Raw genomic sequence first — 15,205 nt, 5'->3', positions numbered from 1 at the left:
TACTTAAAGGCTTAGCTAAATCCTCTACTAAAACACCAGACAAACGCTTGCCAATTACATTGCCTTTACTGCACAGGCTTATTACTTCTCTTCGGAACGGTCTCTTTTCTACCTATTCAAACATTCTGCTCGAGGCTGTTTTTCTATCAGCTTTCTATGGTTTCATGCGTGCAGGTGAATTCACCTCAGAAACCAAAAATTTAGATCCCGACCGTGGTATTTCTTTTTCCAACCTTCGCTTTCACCCGATTTCTTCACTCTCTTTCTTAAACACTCTAAGACCGACTCTCAAGGCTCGGGTGTCACAATAACTATTTCAAAGATTAATAACACTTTCTGTCCCTTTCTCTCCATGATTAAATTTCTTAAAATTCGTCCCTCTACTCCCAGTCATGCCTCTTTATTCATTCTTACTAACGGAGCACCTCTCTCCAAAACCTGGTTTAGGACTCATTTAGTTTCTGCCCTCAAAAGCTGCTGTCTACCCCCCTCCCTTTATACCGGTCATTCGTTCCGGATTGGGGCAGCCACCACAGCAGCCGAACGAGGAGTGTCTTCATCAGCTATCAAAATAATGGGAAGATGGTCTTCCTCAGCTTTCGAATCCTACATAAGAACTGATTCAAAAATTATCATTGAAGCCCAGCAAGCTCTCCATTAATAATCCAGGTAAATCCTCTCGCAACTACTGGTGGTGGTGGTACCACGTTATCCACTTGAGCGCAGTTCAATTTGCACTATCTGATAACACCCCTCTGTACTCGTCTCTGTGTTTTTGTTTTGTCTCGCGGTGTCTCTGCTCGTCTTCTGTCTTTATGTGATCCTCCTCGGCCACTAGTTTAGCCGTGGTCCGTGCAGGCTATCATAGCTTTGTTCTTACAGTCCATCGCGGCCTGGTCTGTCTGGTCTAGTGGCCTTGTTTCGTGAATATTGTCTTTCATGTGGCATTAGCGGTCGGTGTGGCTCCTAAGCGGTCTCGTCTCTGTGGTCTCCCATGGCCGTGTGGCCTATCGTGGCCTTGTCCTCTAAGGTCCATCGTGGCCTAGTGACCTCTAGAGGTCTTGGTTTTATGTGGCTCTATGGCCGTGTCTATGTTTAGCTCGTTATGCGTGGCATATTGAAGCCTGTCCTACTTGTGGCCATCCGTGGTCTGTGTTCAAGCTGACCTCGTGTTTATGTGGTCTAGCATGTTGGTCCATTGGGCCCGGTTCTATATAAATAAATATAAATATATAAATAAATAATTTCGTAAATAAATATTTATCATCTTATCTGTATTCTTCTTTCTCGTTTCAGGAACCGCAGGACCCACGACTGGTGGGTATATTTATTTACAGTTCTTTGGGGGTGGGCTCCGTCCTTGTGGAATTATTCTTCCACTTCTCTTTGGGGGTCGGCTGCGCCCCCGCCTTCATCTCAGACGGGACATGCAGATTCGGCTAACCTCGCTTTGCTCGCTAAGGACGGGGCCTACGCCAAAGAACTCATAAATTTATGCTTGCTGAGCTGACAATAAATGTATACAGCTTTTCAATTTATCTCCCGAGTCTTTCTGGTAGAAATGAAAGCTTTAGCTTAAGCTCTGTCAGGAAGACTCAATCAGCGCGTCACGTATTACCTCATTCTTATCCAATCAGGTGTTAACAGTCACAGTATAAAAGATTGGTACTTACACCTGTCTGAGTTCGCAGATGCTGACGCTGCCATTCACCTCCATCCTCCCCAACCACCACCAAGATGGTACATTACCCTCCATGCTCCCCATCACCACCACCAGGATGGTCCCTTCCTTACCTCCAAGGGGTCGGTTGCGCCCCCGCCTTCATGCAGATTCGGCTAACCTCGCTTTGCTCGCTAAGGACGGGGCCTACGCCAAAGAACTCATAAATTTATGCTTGCTGAGCTGACAATAAATGTATACAGCTTTTCAATTTATCTCCCGAGTCTTTCTGGTAGAACTTGAATATTTATATTCATATTTATTCATAAATTATTTACTTTTAATGTTTTTTTAATTTTTTGCCTAACTTGAGATTTTGTTGTATTTTCTGCTTTATATTTCTGCTCAGTCCTGATTTTAGGTGTATGTTTTGTTATTGACACCAGGACTACAGCACTTAAGTTTAGTTTCTGTCATGTACGTCATGTCTCGACAATAAAACCTCCTTAAATTCCTAAACAATTGCATTTGCCGACATTGGCCCCAAACTTAAAGTTTTTACTCATAATGGTTAATATTATGATCACACATGAGTTCCTGCACACTCTTTTATATATATATATATATATATATATATATATATATATATATATATACCACAGTTGTGGTCAGAATTAATGGCACCCCAGGTAAATATATGATACAAAATGGCTGTAAGAAAAAATATGTCGTCCACGTTCGTATAATATGTCGAACGTCGTCCACGTTCTCCGTGGACGACGTCTCGGAGCCGCTGCCTCCTTTGGGTGTGCCAGTGATGCCCGACTCAGACCCAGAGATGATGGCCATGCCTTCCCGGGCCGCCAAAAGGATCAGGCTCGAGTGGAACCCTCCACCGTGTCCTGCACCCTCGAGGCTGGACGATTGGTATCTCGGGGTGGTGCGCGCTGGTTCTCAGCAACCCACCCCAGTGTTTATCCTTATGATCTTTCATTCAAAAAATTTGCAAAAATCGAACCTTTCATTGAAGTAAAATAATTGAAAGTGCGGGGGAAATCACATTATGAAATAAATGTTTTTTCTCCAAAACACATTGGCCACAAATATTGACACCGATTTATTAAATACTTTTTGCAATCTCCTTTTGCCAAGATAACAGCTCTGAGTTACCTATCAGTCAGTCACTATGACGTATGTTGTGAGCGACCAATAGGAATGTCACTAGAGAGGCCAATCTACTTCGAGTGGAACTAAACAAACCAATGCACATTGGCGTGCAATCATTTGCATCATCTGTGCAGCCTCGCAGCACGGTTATTTAATGAGCAGCTGGTGTGATTGTACTCTAGCTTTTTGCTTCGGAGCCAAGCATTTCGTATGCTGACTACACAGAGTGAATCTGCAAGCTTCTTCTGGATCTCTCCACTTTGGTGCGGGCTTGACAGCACAGCAGCACGAGTGGTCTTCTCTCTTTTTTGTTTTTTGTTTAAAAAACTGAGCATAACAAAAAAGATCTTTTCACAGCTGGTAAGGTGCGCGGTGAGAGCGCTCAACAGCCGTTTTCACAGCTCGTAAGACCAGCAAGAGAGAACAGTGCACAGACAGGTGTACATTCCTGTCTGTGTTCGCGTTGACCCTGTGTGCTTCAGAACCAAGGAGAGCAGTCCCTAAAAGAGCTTACACAGATAGATGGCCTCTTGTTCAAGATGACGTTCTATTTGTGTGTTTCTGGATGTGGCCGTTACCTGCAGTCACGGGATGGTCATGATCGCTGCCTCGTGTGTCTGGGCCTCGAACACACTGAGGCAGCGTTCCTGGATGACTCATGTACCCATTCTGGGAAGACGACCATCGCGGAGCTGCAGTCGAGACTCTTGTTCCTGCAAAGGGGTGGAGTCCCCGTGCCTCTTCCTCGATCCAGCTCTCCCCAGAGGGTTGCTTCGGGCAGTGACACGGGATTGCGGCGAGGATTGCGGTGAGCGCGCGTTCCTTCGGGAAACCAACCCCCTAGGAACGCTCACCCCTCTCACGCTCCGCAGCCAGTTGAGTTACCAATGGAACATGCTGGACCATCCTCGATGTGTTTACCAGTCGTTACATTTGGTGCTCCCCGTGACGATCAGTTGTCGATTGCTGCATCGGAGGGTGGGTCAGACTTTTCCGTGGACGACGTCTCGGAGCCGCTGCCTCCTTTGGGTGTGCCAGTGATGCCCGAGTCAGACCCAGAGATGATGGCCATGCCTTCCCGGGCCGCCAAAAGGATCAGGCTCGAGTGGAACGCTCCACCGTGTCCCGCGCCCTCGAGGCTGGACGATTGGTATCTCGGGGTGGTGCGCGCTGGTTCTCAGCAACCCACCCCAGTGCCTTTCTTCCCGGAGGTGCATGAAGAGCTCACGGGGACGGCACCTTTTACTGCCAGAAACCGTCTCAGTGGCTCCTCCTCTCCTCACCTCCTGCCCCCTGGAACCCAGTAAGTGTTGCACAGCACACTCAGACCCCGCTACAGGTCGCCTCCCAGAGAGAGCCTCCCGTGCCGCGCCCCTGTGTTCCACCTCGCTGCCCCACCTCGGGTACACCTACGGTCCCTTTGGTCTCGCTTGTACAGTCTCTGCTGGCTCATTCGAACCATCAGGCTCGGCTATGCGATTCAGTTCGCCCGGCGTCCCCCCAAGTTTCGGGCCACCCACTCTAATAAAGTGAGAGCAGCCGATGCCCATGTCTTGCGTGCGGAGATCGCAGTCCTACTGGCGAAAGGACGCGATAGAGCCTGTCCCTCCTGCCGTTATGAGGTCAGGGCACTACAGTCCCTACTTCATTGTACCCAAGAAAGGTGATGGGTTACGACCGATCTTGGATCTGCGAGTTTTGAACCGGAGTCTCCACAAACTACCGTTCAAAATGCTCATGCAGAGATGCATTTTCGAATGCATCTGTCCCCAATATTGGTTTGCAGTGATCAACCTGAAGGACGCATACTTTCATGTCTCGATTCTTCCTCGACAAAGGCCGTTTTTGCGCTTTGTGTTTGAGGGTCGAGCATATCAGTACAAAGTCCTACCCTTCGGGCTGTCCCTGTCCCCCCGTGTTTTCACGAAATTCATGGAGGGGGCCCTTGTTCCCATGAGAAAACAGGGCATTCGCATCCTCAACTATCTCAACGACTGGCTCATACTAGCACACTCTCGAGATCAGCTATGCGAACACAGGGACCTCGTGCTCAGGCACCTCAGCCAGTTGGGTCTTCAGGTCAACTGGGAAAAGAGCAAACTCTCCCCTGTGCAGAGGATCTCTTTTCTCGGAAAGGAGTTGGATTCGGTCGCACAGACAGCGCGCCTCACAGAGCAGCGCGCTCAGTTGGTGCTGAACAGCTTGAAAACGTTCAAAGGCAGGATGGCGGTCCCACTGAAATTCTTTCAGAGGCTCCTGGGCCATATGGCAGCGGCAGCAGCGGTAACCCCTGACAAAATTTAAGATATCTTTGTGGAGAAATTATGTCTGTTTGCCCAAACAATGGAAGACGAATGGGTAACAAACCTTCAAGCTCCAAAAGGAACATAAAGGTACAGCACCATTTAAGGTATAGTTCACCCAAAAATGAAAATTAGCCCATGATTTATTCACCCCGAAGTCATCCTAGGTGTATATTAGGGGTGGTGAAAAAAAACGATTATTGATTAATCGCGAATATGTTATGGACGAGTATGAATCGATTATTAAATCTTCAAAAATCGATTTTTTTTTTATTTTTAAAAAAAATTGCATTATTTTATTTTGTAAAAAATTTTATACCGGAAGTTGAACGTCACGAACGCGCCCAGTTCCAGTTAGCAAGCGCGTGTAACACACTGTCTATGGTGTAACCAGCCAGAGCGAGTTAGAGCAGGTGTGTAAAAGCCTGTTTGAGCCTATTTACAATCGTATTTGATTGCAGAGCGCCGTAGCGCAAGCACTACCTCTCGCTCTTTCCTCTCTCTCTCGCGCGCGCTCTCTTACCCTCATATGAGGCGCCGTTTAGGGCTTATATCAAACTTGATTCACGCACACATATATGAAACACTTGCATACACATATATTAAGTAGTCAAACATACATGTATACTGCTGAATGCTCAAACAAATACATATGAAATGCACAACGACACACCTAAAGTCGCTCACGCACATACACGCAAACTCTACACACACGAGATGCGCGCACATACAAACTCTCCACGCACATAGCCTACTCATATGAGACACGCGTGGCACACACAAACTCTCCACGCACATATGAGACATGCGCGCACACACTCATATGGGACGCGCGCGCGCACATAAACTCTCCACGCACATACTGACGCGAGCACACACACACACAAACTCGCGCACAAACTCAATGAGACGGAACACACACAAACTCTCCGTGCACATACTCATATGAGACGCGAGCACACACACACACACACACACACACACACACACACACACACACACACACACACACACACACACACACACACACACACACACACACACACACACACACACACACACACACACACAAACTAGCGCACATACTCATCTGGGACGCATGCTCACACAGTACATGATATGATTCTCAGTGTGAAAAGAAATCACACATTGGTAAGTGCATTTTTTGTTAACAGAGACAGAGTCCATTGCTTTTATTGTTTTTGGTTGTTTTGTTCATTTAAATAGTCTTTAGAAATAAAAGTTTATTGATCTTTGAAAAGGTGTACCTTCATTATTATGCCATTATCATTATTTTAGAAGAAAATGGTCTCAGAACGACTTTATTATCAATATTATCGTTTATCGCAATAATTTCTTGGACAATTTATCGCCCAGCAAGATTTGTTATCATGACAGGCCTATAGGTGTTACTGAAGTTTCAGTAACTTGTTCAAAAATGTTCATTTTGTCTTCTTAATGATTAAATTGGACAATTTTCTTCTAGAAAGGTCTTTTCTTCTCCACCCGAACAAAACCTTGTCTTTCTAGAAGAAAATTGTCCAATTTCTACAGTATGTTGGTTCTGATCTACTTCCTAAAGGAAATAAGCCTTTCATTTATTTGTTATTGTTTAGTTCAACTTGATGAGTCACAACACAATGTGATGTATTAATTTCTGTGTTCTACAGAACATAAGCTACATACAAATAATTCTTAAGTTATAACTACACGACACAGAAAGTGCTTTGAGTTGTTGTTACTCAATAAAAGAGTTAAGTAATTCAGCAGCTGACTTTTTTTAATACTGCAATCACTTTGTAGTGTATTTTCGTTTACTGTTGTGAAATGGAAAATCAATAATCGCTAATCGAGAATCGTTAATAATCGGAAATTGACTGTAATCGAATCGGAACTTCAATAATCGTAATCGAATCGAATCGGGAAATCAGACAGATTAACCACCCCTAGTGTATATGACATTCTTCTTTCAGACAAATTTAATTGGAATTATATTAAAGGGGTGGTTGAATATGATTTCACTTTTTTAACTTTAGCTAGTATGTAATGTTGCTGTTTGAGCATAAACAACATCTGCAAAGTTATGACGCTCAAAGTTCAATACAAAGGGAGATTTTTTTTTTTCATATATTTTATTGGATACAGCGCTCAAACAACACTTGCAACATGATACAACACAAGTCTCCATTTTATGAATGAACAATTTCAGAATGAACAATTCTTCAAAACAAAAGTCACTTTATGGTTCCCTCCCCCACATACCCCCCCCCCTCCCTCCCTCCCTCCCTCCCTCCCTCTCTCTCTAGCCAGTTAGATAAACAAACCAAATGAGTAAGTTTAAAAAAAAAAAAAAAAAAAAAAAAAAAAAAAAAGGGGGGAAGTTGCAGACACCCAGGACGCTGTGCCAGGTTGCTAGGATTCATGGATCAGCAGGAATCATGAGGGCTCTGGTTCAATTTCCCATATAAAGTAGCTTATGGTGTGGTGGGCAGCCAGTGAGGTATGACGAGGTAGGAACCTATGCAGACAGATACCAAATACGCCACTACAGTGACATTTCCCTAACGGAAAGTTGGTTTACATAATTTATTAGTGGTTTCCAATGAGAATAAAATTTATCAGTTGAGCCTCTGAGAGTAAACTTTATCTTTTCAAGTTTTAAAAAAAACAATGCATCACATAACCAGGCTTTACACGGCGGTGGTAAGGGTGACTTCCATAGAGTTAGAATTTTCCGACGAGCAATTAGAGAGGTAAAGGCAATAATATTTGTTTGAATTGTAGTCAATTTGAGTCCGTCCGGAGGCCTGCCAAAAATTGCTATATGGGGGGAAGGACAGATCCTCAGCGACAAAATCTTTGAGATTGCATCAAAATATAACTGCCAAAAGTTTACCAATTTGGGGCATGACCAGAACATATGGGTCAAATCACAAGGGGTCTGAGAACATCTATTACATCCCTCATCCGGGCCACCCTGATAAATCTTGGCAAGATTGGCCTTGCTAAAGTGAATCCTATGTACCACTTTAAATTGAATAAGACTAAACCTAGCACAGCTGGAGGAAGAATTGACTGCTCGCGAGGCTTTTTCCCAAAAGTCATCCGACAAGGAAATCTGCAGTTCGTTCTCCCAGCTGGTCCTAATTTTATTGAGAACAGAATCAGAAGATGGGGAAAGTAGGTTATAGAAGTAAGAAATATGGCCTTTGGATAAAGTCTCAGCCTTAAGATTTCCATTACACGAGAGTAGATGTTAAAACTTCATGCTGATTTGTACTCGGCTTTCGCCAAGATAATCACCAACTAAGACGTAGCTTTACAGTAACCTATGCTTCTCCATCCATTTACGCTTCTTTCCATCTGGTGACGTGAATCTTCTGTCTGGTGTTAATACAGTGTATTGCGCGTCAGCACACACAACGGCTGCAACCACAGTGCGGTCCCCCATAACAACCCTCTGGATTGAGCGGAGTAGGGAACATCTCTAGGGTCTTCAAGTGGGCACCTTCCGTCCTCAGTGTTTCGTCGACTAGCCCACGATACCTCAAGAGGGCTCGACAGTGACTCTGGCGTCCCAGAGTCACCCCCCTCCGTCCCCCACTCAACTCAGCCCAGCTTACTGACCTCTACTTCCCTCTTGCTGCTGAGACCTAACCACAATCTCACAATCTCTCCGCAACCCAACCATACGCGCCAACCCGTTTGACTAAGGCTGTCGAGCCCCACTGGTGCGTTAATATGCAGTTTCAGTGGCAACGGTTCCGTATGGCATACCACCTACCACAAAACACAATATCTGCCCAACCACCCGTCATTCACGCAATATACACAGGAACGTAATGACTGTAAATACTATACAACCTATACAAATAAAAGATCTATGCCACTAGGGGGGTGGGATTTGAGGGGAATTGAGGGGAGTGGGTCCTAGCGAAATCCCGTAACTGGAAGTATCTTAGGAAGTCAGAGCCGCTGAAATTTAACGTTGTGCGCAATTGCTCAAAGCTAGCAAAACAGTCGTTAACGTACATATCGCTGAGATATCGGAGGCCATTCCTAGCAAAAACCTTGAATCTAGGGTCAATTTTAGCAGGAAGGAAGAAATGGTTATTGCCAATAGGAGTTGTCTGAGGAAGGGTGAGCCAGCCGGAGTTACGTCTAATTTGTGCCCAGATTTTCAGAATGCCAGTTACTATAGGATTAGATGTATAAAGTGACGGGGAAAAAGGAAGGCTACTGCCAACCAGGGCCTGGAGCGAAGAAGAGGAGCATGACTTGGCCTCGATTTGACACCAGTTGCTTTGAGCTGAGGTAAACCATAGCATAATCTTATGAGCATTTGCAGCCCAGTAATAACCAATAAGACTAGGCAGGCCAAGACCCCCAAGGGATCTCCTCCTCTGCAAAAGTGATCTAGTGGCTCTGGCGTGTTTGACAGCCCAGATAAATGAGGAGATAATACCTTCTATGGCAGTGAAAAATGACCTGGGTAAGAAAATAGGCAGACATTGGAAAATATATAGGTATCTAGGAAGTATATTCATCTTAACAGTCTGTACTCTTCCGGCCAGGGATAGCGGTAGACGGTTCCACCTCTGCAGATCGGACTTGACTGTTGTCGTTAAGGCAGTAAAGTTCTGCTCTCGTAATGATCGAACGGACCTTGTGATTGCAATACCTAAATATTTGAATCCTGAATTAGATACTCTAAAGGGGACTGAAGACGGGGGTAGCTCCACAGCTAATTGGTTAATTGCATAGCACTCGCTTTTCGAGATGTTTAATTTATAACCGGAGAACTCGGTGAAGGACTTCAGAACTGAGAGAACAGGTGGGATGCTGGACTGAGGATCGCGAATGTACAAAAGGAGATTGTCGGCATATAACGACACCTTGTGGTCTGTGCCCCATCTCTGAATCCCCTTGATTCCCTCCTCTGCCTTCAAAGCAATCGAAAGTGGCTCAATAGCAACCGCAAATAAGAGTGGGGAAAGCAGACATCCCTGTCGAGTCCCGCGGAAGAGAGGGAAGTACACCGAGCGCTGGGTGTTAGTACAAACCGATGCGCAGGGGGAGGAGTAGAGTAACCTAATCCAAGAGATGAAACCTGCCCCAAAACCAAACTGTTGAAGGGAGGAGAACAGGTAGGCCCACTCCACCCTATCAAAAGCCTTCTCAGCGTCAAGAGATATAACAACCTCCGCTTCTAAAGGAGAATGCGGTGTGTGAATGACGCTGAGAAGTCTTCTGACATTAGCGAACGAGTGCCTCCCCCTTATAAATCCCGTCTGGTCTTCTGATATAACTGAGGGCATGACCGACTCCATTCTGCGGGCCAGAGCCTTTGCAAGTATTTTAACGTCTACGGATAAGAGCGAGATCGGGCGGTACGATGCACAGTTCAGGGGGTCTTTGCCTGTTTTATGGATCAAAGAAATCGCAGCCTAGGTGAGGGTGGGCGGCAGGGAGCCCAGGCGGTATGAGTGATTGAACGTTTCTAATAATAAAGGGGCCAGTTGGTCCGAGAATTTCTTATAGAATTCAACTGGGTACCCATCGGGTCCCGGGGATTTACCGTTGTTCATTAACTGTATTGCTTCTTTGATTTCTGAAAGCTGCAAAGGAGCGTTTAACATCTCACGGTTACGATCAGATATTTTGGGCATGGACAACTTTTCTAAAAACCTAGACAACTGTACTTCATCATAGGAGCATTCTGACTAGTATAACTGGGAGTAGAACTTCCTAAAAATACTATTGATCATTTCTGGGTCAGATGTAAGGGAGCCCATTTCGTCTTTTATCTGTGTAACTTGATTTGAGGCCATCTTGGCCTTCAGTTGGTGGGCCAAGAGGCGACTGGCTTTATCCCCATGTTGGTACATATATCCCCGTGCACGAAGGAGATTTTGTTCAGCGTTCTTTGTCAAGAGGAGGTCGAGCTCAGTATGAAGTACCATCCTTTCTTTATGCAAGTCAGGTGATTTGTTGGTAGAAAGTGAGATGTCCAAGTCCGCGATAGCTTTTTCTAGTTCTACTTGTCGAGCCTTGCAAGCTCTATTTGCATAAGATGTAAATGATATAATTTTGCCTCTAACAAAAGCCTTAAGGGTTTCCCAGAGGAGGGAAGGTGAAGTCTCATCGTTCTGATTGGTGTCTAAGAAAAGTTTAATAGTCTCTGATAGATACTTGCAAAAGTCCACCTCAGCTAACAAAAGAGGATCTAGGCGCCAAAATTTGAATCCCTTTGGCTTGTGGTCAAAATGGAGGTCCAGAATAACAGTTGAGTGGTCTGATACCGTTATCGGTGAATACTGGGTGGAGGAAATTGATGGGACAAATGCCCTGTCTACTATTAGGTAATCTATACGCGAGTATGTACGGTGCACATGTGAGAAGAAAGAGTATTGTCTAGTAGAGGGGTATGAGAGCCTCCATGGGTCAACATAGCCATACCGGTCCATGAAGGCGGAAAGAGTTGCTGCCATTTTCGAGAGCGGGACAGGTTTCGGATTAGATCTGTCCAGTACCGGATCCATGACGCAGTTCATATCCCCTCCCAGCACCAGTAAGTGAGAATTCAAGTTTGGAATAAAGGACAGAAATGATTTCATGAAACAATCATCATCCCAATTAGGGGCATAAACAGATGCTAAGATAATTGGTTTTTGGTAAAGTGTGCCCGAGACAATAACATAACGGCCATTCGAGTCTGTAATTATAGTATCGGGTACAAAGTCAATCCTAGATCTTAACAATATTGCTGTACCCCTCGTTTTTAAATTAAATTTAGAGTGAAAGATCTGTCCGATCCAGGGCCTATTTAATTTTCGATGATCAGAATCACACAAGTGTGTCTCCTGCAAAAGCATTATATCGGCGTTCAAGTCTTTAACATGCGTCATGATCTTAGTACGTTTCGCCGGAGCGTTTAACCCCACAGTGTTAAGTGAAACAATCCTCACTGCCTGCCCACCATTTGCCCCCTTTTCAGTCACTCCAGCCATGGCGCAAGAAACAATTGCAACGTATCAGATACATCCTAGGGTGTGAGCAGCAAATAGAGAGAAAAAGAAGAATTAGTTGTGCAAAAATCCCCCCCCCAAAAAATAAAAAAAATATATGAACAAAAGTTTCACACAATAAAAAACACTGGCTCTCCCACTTTGTTTCATTCCTCCCACCCAGATCAATGTCCAGGAAAAGTCTAGGTACCCCCCCTTGATCCACCCCAACTCTTCTCCCCGCCCACAACATCCCTTTCATACTTACTCTACTCATCCGCACTTCCCTTTCCATATCGAATCACCTTTTCTTTTATCTCAAAACCCACATCTCTAATTAAAACCCCAATAACCAAAATAAAGGATCAAAATAAAATGTCAACAATCAAAATAAAATGTCAAATATTGTATACCCTATACTATAACAGCGAGCAGCAAGGTATGCTCTAGGAATATCCCGTAGCTTTGTGGAAGTATATATACAATACAATTATAAGACTAAGAAGTCAGACAAATTTAATTGAACTCGTCCAAAAATGTATATAAAAATCTAAAGAAAGTGATTCTGCAGCATATGGCACAGGTAGCTAAACTATAGTACCTGTAATATGATATGATAATATAATATATCACCACCTTCGAGATTGTAAACTTTAGCCCACAGCTTAACTAACAAACAAAGAAATACAAAAAAAAAAAAAAAAAAAAAAAAATCGGCCCAGCAGCATAAAGAAAAAATAAATAAATAAATAAATAAAAAATAAAAAAATACGGCAGACTGAACAACATAAAGTGTCTTGTGCACTACATACTCAGTTTACTGTCTCTGGCCCAGCATCTGAAAAGGGCCTATAATATATGTTAATCACCCCGTTGAGGATTGTAAACATTAGTTCGCAGCTATTATAAAAAAAAAAAGAAAAAAAGGCATACTTAACAACATAAAGTGTCCGAGTGCACTACAAACTCACATTACTGTGTCTCTGGTCCAACGTGACGTCTTCATTGTTTACCCCTCCAAGTTATGGGGTCATCCACTGTGACACATAGACCTTCAGCCAGCTAAATATCTGCCGTTTAACTCAAAAACTAGCTGGGGGCTCACCTGCTGTACATTGTCTCAGTTCAACCCAGGCTAAGGGTCCATAGCCAGCAGTAAAGCGGAGCAACATTAGATCTGTCCCAGGAAAAGGCTAGTCAACACAGCTAGTGCAGCCAGCCCCGCTGGAATCCGTTAACGTTAACTCAATCGGCCTCCGTGTCTGGTCTCTGCTGGTAGTTAGCCGCAAAAGTCGCTGCCTCCTCAGGCGAAGCTAGCCTCTTCTTAGCTCCGTTGGGTAATGTAATCTGCAAGCGGGCCGGGAATAGGAGAGATGGTCTGAGGCCCCGGTTGTGGGAAGGCGAGACAACCCTACCGTTCACATGTTCGCCTAACCGGAAGTCAAAAGGGAGATATTTTCTTTTAAAGAAATACATTTTTAAGGACTACAACAAATGGCCGGTAGGGACTACAACGAATTCCTCCAGAGTTGGTGACATCACTAACCCCAACATTTCCATAAGCCCTCCTCCGGGAACATGAAATAAAGGGGGCGAGGCCATGTTATATTGCTCTAGCTAAGAGATGTTGTAGCAAGGAAGTAAACAAAGGACAACGCTGTTTGGCTCCAAACTGTAAAAAAATTTAAACTACTGCAGCTGTGGTTGCCAGCATCATACCATAAAAATACGGCAGTTTTTGAAATTAACAGCTAAATATTTTACAACTAATTTAACGGCATATAGCTGTGGCTGAAAATGGTATTTAGCTGTTAATTTCAAAAACAGTAAAACAGTATTTGTACGGTATGATGCTGGCAACCACAGCTGCTATATATACATTTATATATATATAATTCCAACACACACAAGAGAAAAATGTAAAAACAATTTAGAGTGAATACTCAATAATTAAGGGTTCGTATTCATCTAAAGCATTTAAAGGTTAATGAGAATTTTGACTCTAACTGTCTGGCTTAGCCCTAAGAGACTCTCCACTGCCATAAGGAGGGAGAAAGGAAAGTGACTCTGTCATGAATGTCAAAACAGCCCTCTAAGATGCTGAAAAAGATGTGTAGTCCAGACAGTTATCACCTTGCTTTTAGGTTAGGTGACTTAACCTAAAGGAGGGGACCTGACGCAGAACAAGGCCCCTGGTGTGGCCCCCGTGACCAGTGACAGCTCAAGTTCGGCTTCTTATCAGCAGTAAGGCACATGGCAGATGAGACGGCAAACATCTCCTCTGTGCCTCCTCACTCCCCCAACTACTTATCAATGGGATATATTGGATCTCTCACATGGGCAGCAAACCGGCATGCTGTACAATAGAAAAGTCACAAGATTAGTAGACCATGTGTGTGTATCTCTCTAGCAGGTAGAACATTATTTCATGATATGAAGCTGTAATTATTTATAGTGATTTTAAATGTTTTGGCTATGCAAACTCCAATTTATTTAGCATGAAGGCTATGATTATTCAGCCCGTTCTCATCCTTTGGCGTCATACATGTGACGCTTTGTACATTTCTTTGAAATCTTACGCACATGGCATCCTTCAGCATCAATATGAGACGCAGAACCCAAGGCGTCATACAGGTGACGCTCGTCTAAATCCAACGCACATGGCATCGTTTAGCGTGAATATGAGACGCAGATCCCAAGGCGTCATAACCGTAACCCTACCCCAGACCTAAACCTACCCATAACAGTGCGTCTTATATTGACGCTAAAGGATGCCATGTGCGTAAGATTTAGACGAAATGTCATATGGCGTCACCTATATGACGCCAAAGGATGAGAATGCGTTAGATTACTCACCCTTCATGTCTTTCCAAACCTGTATTACTTTCTTGTAAACGTGTTTTGTTGCAGTGTTTTGTCAGTACAGTGATTTAATGTTATCACTTTCTACAGTGTAGCCTTTGCAAGCAAACATTTGGACCTTTCTGTCACTCTGCTTACCTACAGTACTTCAGCAATTAAGATGTCAATCTGTGACACTGGCATTTGTAAACTGTGAAGCTTTGACT

The 15,205-nt window shown here is 44.1% G+C and overlaps 1 long non-coding RNA gene across 1 annotated transcript; it reads left to right on the top strand.

The window, feature by feature from the left end:
- Nucleotides 1-302: 302 nt before the first annotated feature.
- On the top strand, nucleotides 303-1,772 carry LOC143757432 (uncharacterized). Its single transcript, XR_013210531.1, has 3 exons — nucleotides 303-669; nucleotides 1,297-1,317; nucleotides 1,692-1,772. It is a non-coding gene; the product is annotated as an uncharacterized LOC143757432 (long non-coding RNA).
- Nucleotides 1,773-15,205: the final 13,433 nt, after the last annotated feature.

The sequence above is a fragment of the Siphateles boraxobius genome, unplaced genomic scaffold (genome assembly GCF_051911475.1).
Source record: "Siphateles boraxobius isolate OS27281-9 unplaced genomic scaffold, OSU_SipBor_1 11, whole genome shotgun sequence".
Lineage (NCBI taxonomy): Eukaryota > Metazoa > Chordata > Actinopteri > Cypriniformes > Leuciscidae > Siphateles > Siphateles boraxobius.
The sequence above is the reverse complement of the archived record's forward strand: the minus strand, read 5'-3'. Positions and strand labels throughout refer to the sequence as shown.